Genomic DNA, 7,312 nt, shown 5'->3' on the forward strand with positions numbered 1-7,312 from the left:
CAGTATTTACAACTATCATATCTATGCCCATATTATACACAAAACTGAAAAAGCAGCTGATGTATCTGTTGACAGTAAAAGACTAAGAAGGAATGGGTCACTTTGGTTAATTGGCTTTCCACATCACTTGTACCCTTCCACAAAAAAGTTCTGATATTAGGAGAAGCCATCACTGAAACTGCTATGGTAACCCAATTTCTGGACTAGCTGAGGACCCAGTACCTCACAGAATAAAGACATTTGAGCAAGGCTCCAGAAATGCAGCATGAACATGATGCAAACAGTCAGAGCTGGGGCATCTCTGTAAGCAGCTCTCCTACTAAAGGGCCATGTCAGCTCTTCGAGCTTGCAGGGATTTTATCTCTACTAACTACTATGTCATTCAAAAATGTGATGGAAAATTTATAATAGTGAGATTCCCGAAAGGAATCTAAAGGCGGCTGTCCTCAAGTTCATTTGAAAGTCTATGGAAACTGAGAACCTGCCTTCCTGCAGGTCCTTTTGGAAAACTCCATCCTGAAACATTGAAGGCATTCCATCTGTACCTCATGGCATTTTGTATGAAAAATTATTTATATTTGGCACCTTGGTAATATGGCTCCAGTCTCAAAGGAGGTTGCATTGCCCCTGTCCTCAGCACTGCACAGAAATCCAGGAAAAAAAATTATTATTGTAATGTTCTTGTATTTTATAATCTAAACCAAGAAGAAAGGAAAACTCTATCAGAAAACTCATCCAACAAATGATCGTGTAGAGAGTTCAACTGATGTAAAATAGATTACCATCCCCAAAAAAATTTAAATTGAACCTCAGCTCTCAATTTCTTGACAGGAAACACACAAATCTAGATCTCTGTCCCATGCATTTCATTTCCTTCAGTGAAAATACAAAGACAATTTTTAAACATGTATTTTAAAAGAAATATGAGCATACTGATAACAAACAAACAGATACAATTTTTCAAATAGCAAAGATAAACACAGACACACAAACTTCTAAAAGAAATGCTGCTGATGTTAACCATGGTTGGAGTACTGATCCAGTGAGCAGAGCCACTTGCTTCTTCTGTTTTCAAGGCTTATGTGGGTCCCACAGGAGCTTCCACTTAAATAGGGGAGGGATTTCGTCTCTAAACAACAAGGCTAGTGTCAGATGTAGCTGACACACCAGGGGTAGAGGTTATAATTTCATGAGGCATGAATGTTTTTTTAATTTCAACCAATTAAATCAAACCCTCAGTCTGAGGCCCATAGTGCATGGTCCCTGAAATGACCATTTACCATGTACATCAGAAACTCAAGAGGTTTCCTTTTCTGTGTTATTTCCTCAGCCCAGTGACTAGATGAAAGGAAATCACTGAAGCGTGAGGTCTATAACAACATAAAATAAAATCAGAGATGAAGGTTTCCAATGCATATTTTTTAATGCTGTTACATTGCTTAATTTCAAAGCTACATGCTCAAACCCATGTTTTCTGTTGAGTCCTGTTAGACTGTAAGAAAAGAATTTACTATGTAGATTTTTAATTATTTCTTTGTAAGGGAAATAGCAGTTTACAGTACCTGGGATTAAATGAAGGGCTGCCTTCTCAGCTATAGCTAAAGAATCACACTTACACCTTTTGCAGCATAAATAAAATGGCTGAATAAGAAATGTGCAATATTCCTGAGATTCACAGGAAGTTCAGGATCCAAGTTCCCCCTCCTCCCCACCATGCCAAGGAATTCAAAAGTCGCATAGAGTTTCAGGACTCCAACAGTAAAACTTCAAGACACCTCTCCAATTGCTCTGTCAGCTGCAGACCCTGGTTTCATGAACACATGTCTACAAGGAGACATTTCCATTTTTGCAGCTTTCCCATGAGGCTCTACCCACTTATCACCAACAGCAAATATTAATGCAAAGTTATTGACCCAAATCACAAGATATTTGTATTGCAGCTCTTCCATGCATTTGAACACCAAAAACCTCCTGACTCATGGGCAGGGCCGATTTCTTACCAGAAAGAGCAGGAGGAAAAATAAAACAAGTAATTCCTTGCATCAACATTTTTGTCTATACAAGTTCACCACACTTCCTACAATACTACCTCTAAAATAGCGGCCTGGAAAGGCCACAGCCAAGAAAACCACCACGTGCCAAGTGCTTTTGGCTTCACACAAGGAGGAGATGCATAATACTTGGATAGAGAAGAGTTTCAACAGCCCACTGTGGCTCAATAAACAAGAATCCAGATAATATTCCTGTTTATCTTGCAAGGTTAATGAATGGCCCTGAACAGGTCGTTCTCACTTATCATTAATCCAGTTTGTCAAACAGAGAAGCTGATATAACTTTTTTTTTTTTTATTCAAAGACATAAAAGAGATATTTGTATTAGTATTGCTAATGTTAATGCTGAAGGAACAACACATTTCCCAAAAAAGAACCTACAGTAAATAGTTGTACGCCAGTGGTACTCATAGATGTTTCCCTAATATTAGATACTCCCTACCTCAGAAACCATTCAAAACAAAATCCACCCAGACAGATTGCAACCTGGCATTTCATTTCTCCACATTTTCAAGAGAAAAATCATCCTCATTAGCCTATCAAGACATTCTAAGACACAGGGAGGTCTGAGGTATGAAAATTACTGCTAATAAGAAACTTCTGTGATTTCTGAGAGAAAATCTTATTAATTTATCATGTTACTATTTTTTCCTCAGTTTCTATCCTGAGGTAAACCCTACAAGACTCTGTGCAATTGGACGCTAGGAGCTGCACAAACATACAGTAAATCACAGGTTCTCACCTCTCCCAGAACTGAGGAGATTTCAGTGTTTGATTAGCAATCACAGATGAGTTTTGCTTCAGATAAGAAGGAATCCTTCCTGTTGGGAACAGTGCAAACATGGAAGTGAAGATCTGTGGAAAATTGCAATCAACAATCTGCAGTTAAAAAAAATAAAGTTGTTTCAATAAGCTATATGTTGATTCCATTTTAACAGTAGATGACAGAATTTGGGATTACACTAAGGAGTTCCTGTTGGAACATAAATATAGAGAGATAATCAGGGAGAAAACATGTCTTTTCTCACCTTCATATCTTCAGTCCCACTTTAATTTTCCCTTCCCAAAGTATTCATATTATAGCAAAGAGGATTACAGGAAAAAAAAAATACTGGCAATAGCAGGTAATGGAATATAAATGCTTTCACCTCTGGGTCATCAATTAAAATCCAGTCCCAATTGGTAGTGACTAAACATCATTACCCTCTGATAGCTGTTCAATTGCATATTTGAAATGGAGTTCCAGCTCTCCAAGCACTGCAAAAGCTCCTGCTGGGGCTCACACAAGCCGACCAACGCTGGTGATTTTAGAAAAGACCCCAGGGAACTGAGATCATGTGGAGAACAGAGATTGCATTGGGGTTTGGTGGTTTGGCCTTAAACCCCCTTCCCAGCTCTTCACCATGTGGACTCTGATTATCTTGTTATGTCCTATTCTTCCCAGCCAATGTGTTCAGTCCTATGCCTTGGCCTCCCTCAGGAGCACTAGAGAAGAGAAGGCTTTGGGATGACCTAATTGCAGCCTTCCAGTACCTGAAGGGAGCCTACAAGAAAGATGGAGAGAGAATATCTACAAGAGCATGGAGTGACAAGACAAGGGGGATGGCTCTAAACTGGGAGAAGGCAGGTTAAATTAGATATTGGGAAGAAATCCTTTACCATGAGGGTGCTGAGGCACTGGCACGGGTTGCCCAGAGGAGTAGTGGATGCCCCAACCCTGACAGTGTTCAAGGACAGACTGGATGGGGCTTTGAGCAACCTGGTTCAGTGGAAGGTATCCCTGCCCATGGCAGGGGAGTTAGAACTGGATGATTTTTAAGATTCCTTTCTACCCAGGCCATTCTGGTCCTACAACTGGAGTAACTGGGATAACTACAGAGTGCATACTTCAGATGCTGGTAAGAGAACTTCTCTTTCTTGCTCCTCTGATGCATCTTGGACAGAAAAGAAGATTTTGGGACTGAAGTTACTTTAACTTTCTCCATGGATCCTCAGTTTCGCACAAGAGGCACCTGGGTATCTGGTAAAGCCTCAAATCACCTCAAAATGGGGTTCACCCTGCAAAGTACTCAAGATAGTGTTGTGGCAATGGTGAGTGCTGTTGGTCTCTTTGTACTTACCTGCAGGTGAGGATGAGTTGATGGTTCCAGGTAGGTACAGACTCTCATTTCCAGATGTGGGACAGCAGATAGATGAGGTTTTGCAGAACATCTGCAGCATTTTCAGTTGCTGCATTTCAGGTGTTTGCAGCCACCACTCCAGCTCAGCCCCTCCATGATGGCTCCTCAAGTGTTTCGGGGCAAAGGCAGCTTCAACCACCAGAAAGCTTGCAAGATTGGGATAATTGTTAAATCTCATTTCATAAATCCATGTAGAGACAGCTGAAAAAGGGGCTTATAGCAGAAATGCTCCTGTAGCTAAAATTCTTTGTGCAGGCCATCAGTGTGCCCAGCCAGAGGGGAGGGGTGGGAGAGATGCTAACTTACACCAATGTAGATTCCCTCCAGATTCCAGCCTTTAACTGGCCTGACCTTTTTCTAAAAGGGTTACATCACACACAGACCTCAGCTATTACTCCCTGAAGGCTATTTTCTTTGCTCTAGAAACCTCACTGAAATAATCCAGTCACAAACCTTGTTCTGAAAGCCACCCGTGAGCAGGACAGGGCCACTTATGAGTTTCTGTCCAGAGTGAACAGGGAAGTCACAGCCCTCCAGCCTGTGTTATTTCTCTTCTTAGATTCACAATCTGGGAAGGAGCTGGAGATTCTAAACAAAGATAAGGAATAAAGAAGTGGACACGACATTAAGAAATAAAATCCATATCAGGGCAATAATGGTCATAAAGCAATAAAGTGGATGTATAATAGTTCCTGGACTTTTAATTTGTGACTAATTTGTTGCACAATGAGGTTGCAATTTTCTAATTGTGATTGCCATTTTAATTTTACTCATGGCTGTGCAACTAACAATGTATAGTCTAGTAATTAAAATTAATTGTACCTTCACCTGCATATTTCTATTAGGCTGTTAAATTTAGTCAGTAGGCTCAATGATTTTGTTCTCTGAGAGATGCTGAATTCATTTCATCGAGCCCAATTATGTTACACTCTGTAATTCCTGTATGAAAAACAAGCATTTTACTTTAATATGAGGAGTTGCTACAATCACATTTTTAAAATTGCATATTCAACACCAGAATATAGGCTGACAGGAGATACATGCAACTGTATTTTTCTTTTTAAAAATAGCCTGCTTATGGGGTACCTTTTACAAAACTAGCAATTACAGCCCCTAGGAATAAATCCAATGAAAATTCAGCTAGATAGTCATCATTCAATTAATTTCATGAACAATTAACAGATGTCTCCCTAACCACACACACATGGTTTAAATTCAATCAGAATTTTATGACAAGCTGCATGCAGCATATTTGAAGCCACAGTTACACAGTGACAGAATAAACTGTTTCAACACAGAGGCAAAGCTATGGAAACTTGTGCTGTCACACAGGACCCTTTACAGTCACGTCCCAAGTGTCCAGAATCCATAGCACTTCAAATCCTGTTAAGAATTTTTCTCCAGAAAAGGGCATTGCTCATTTTCACACCATAGCCATAGTTCCTGGCAAATGCAGGATTATCCAAATATGCTGTAGCGAGTCAATCATCAGTAGTGATATTTCTCAAATTTACTTGTAGCATTGTCCAGATCATAGCTGTAGCAATACAATGCAATTCCTCTTATATCCCTCAGTGTTGTAAAGATTTACCCCTGGGGCCCCAAGAAAGGCATTTGACTGATCTTCCTGGAAGACTCTCAAATGTCTCAAAATAAAAACAAAAACTGAGTAGTGCCTTGTGCGTCTATGCAGGTTAATTTAACGCTTTTATTATGGCTGGGCTATCCTGGCTGTCAAGCAACAGAAAACTACTTGATGTTAACATGCTCTTAGATATTCTAATTAAACCTCTGCTTGTCCATCATATCATGTTCGAGATGGTGAAGTCTGTTTTTTGCATTGTGGGAACTTCAGGGTCAAAGCTCTAAGAAGGTAGAAGAGCGGGTAGGAGAAATAAATCTGGTATAATCTCAAGACTGTTACCTGGAAGCCAAGATGGAGCAGTTACATTGCAGCCAGAAGATCTGCACCAATCAGAGCAAAGACTAAACCACAAAATTATCACTAAGTTGCAAAATTTCCATCCTGTATGGAGAGAATCAATGGTGGACACAGATATCTGACGTGTCTGATAATGAACACCCCTATGTAAAAGCAAACCACCCAATATGTTGGCCCTTTTTGGTCTTTTATGAATCAATAGCGGAATAAAAATCTCCATTTGTCAAGTTAAAGCACAAAGAATCTTTACTGGAAAGTTGTCAGTGAATCTTTACTCCATCAGAACCTGACAAAGAAAAGCAAAGCGAGACAATGTCAACATTCAATCTAGATTTTGCACTATTATTAATAACATACAACAAGTATAGTCAGAGGATTTTAATAAATACCAACAAAAGTTACCTTACCAAGAGATATGTGGATCACAACTAAAGCAGAGATTATTTTCAAGAGATAATAATTTATTACTGTGGAATTAAACTGAAAATAATCAGGATCAAGAAGATACTATCTGCAAAAATTAATGCAGACAAATATTATTATATAAATTAAACAGATTTAAAGTCAGAAAAGCCCTAACTCAAAATCCAGAGTTAAACTCAGCACCACTCTTGCATTCCTTGCCAGGTAAATGCAGCAAGATATAACAGAATAGCATCCCTTTAACCTCTTTTACCTTGCCTGGCCAGTGCACACCTTCACGATCTCCCTACTTACCCACCCAGCAGTTGCACAACCCTCCCACCCTTGAATTCCTCACTATAACCAAAGGAGAAAGTCCATGGTCATGGGGAAGATGCTTTGCAGTGAACAGGGCTCTGCTGCACTGCTTATGCCATTTCCTTCTCTGCTCCTGCTTTTAAACTGGAGCCGATGGCAATGTCTTGGCAAGCCCTGAACATATAAAATCACTGCTAAATCATATGCAATTCACTCTCCTCTAAGGCATTGCTCCTTCATCCCTCTGGCAGAAAAGCAGTTTACTGTGAACTGAATTGCAAGTAATCCCTTTGAAATTATTTTTTACCATATATCCTTTATTACTATTTTCCCATATAAACCATTGTTAAATAACAACAGGACCTTCTCATAACACTCAAAATAATTGGCTATTTTGGATGATATTATCAAGACTGTTT

This window comes from Aphelocoma coerulescens, chromosome 4 (assembly GCF_041296385.1).
Source record: "Aphelocoma coerulescens isolate FSJ_1873_10779 chromosome 4, UR_Acoe_1.0, whole genome shotgun sequence".
Taxonomy (NCBI): Eukaryota; Metazoa; Chordata; class Aves; order Passeriformes; family Corvidae; genus Aphelocoma; species Aphelocoma coerulescens.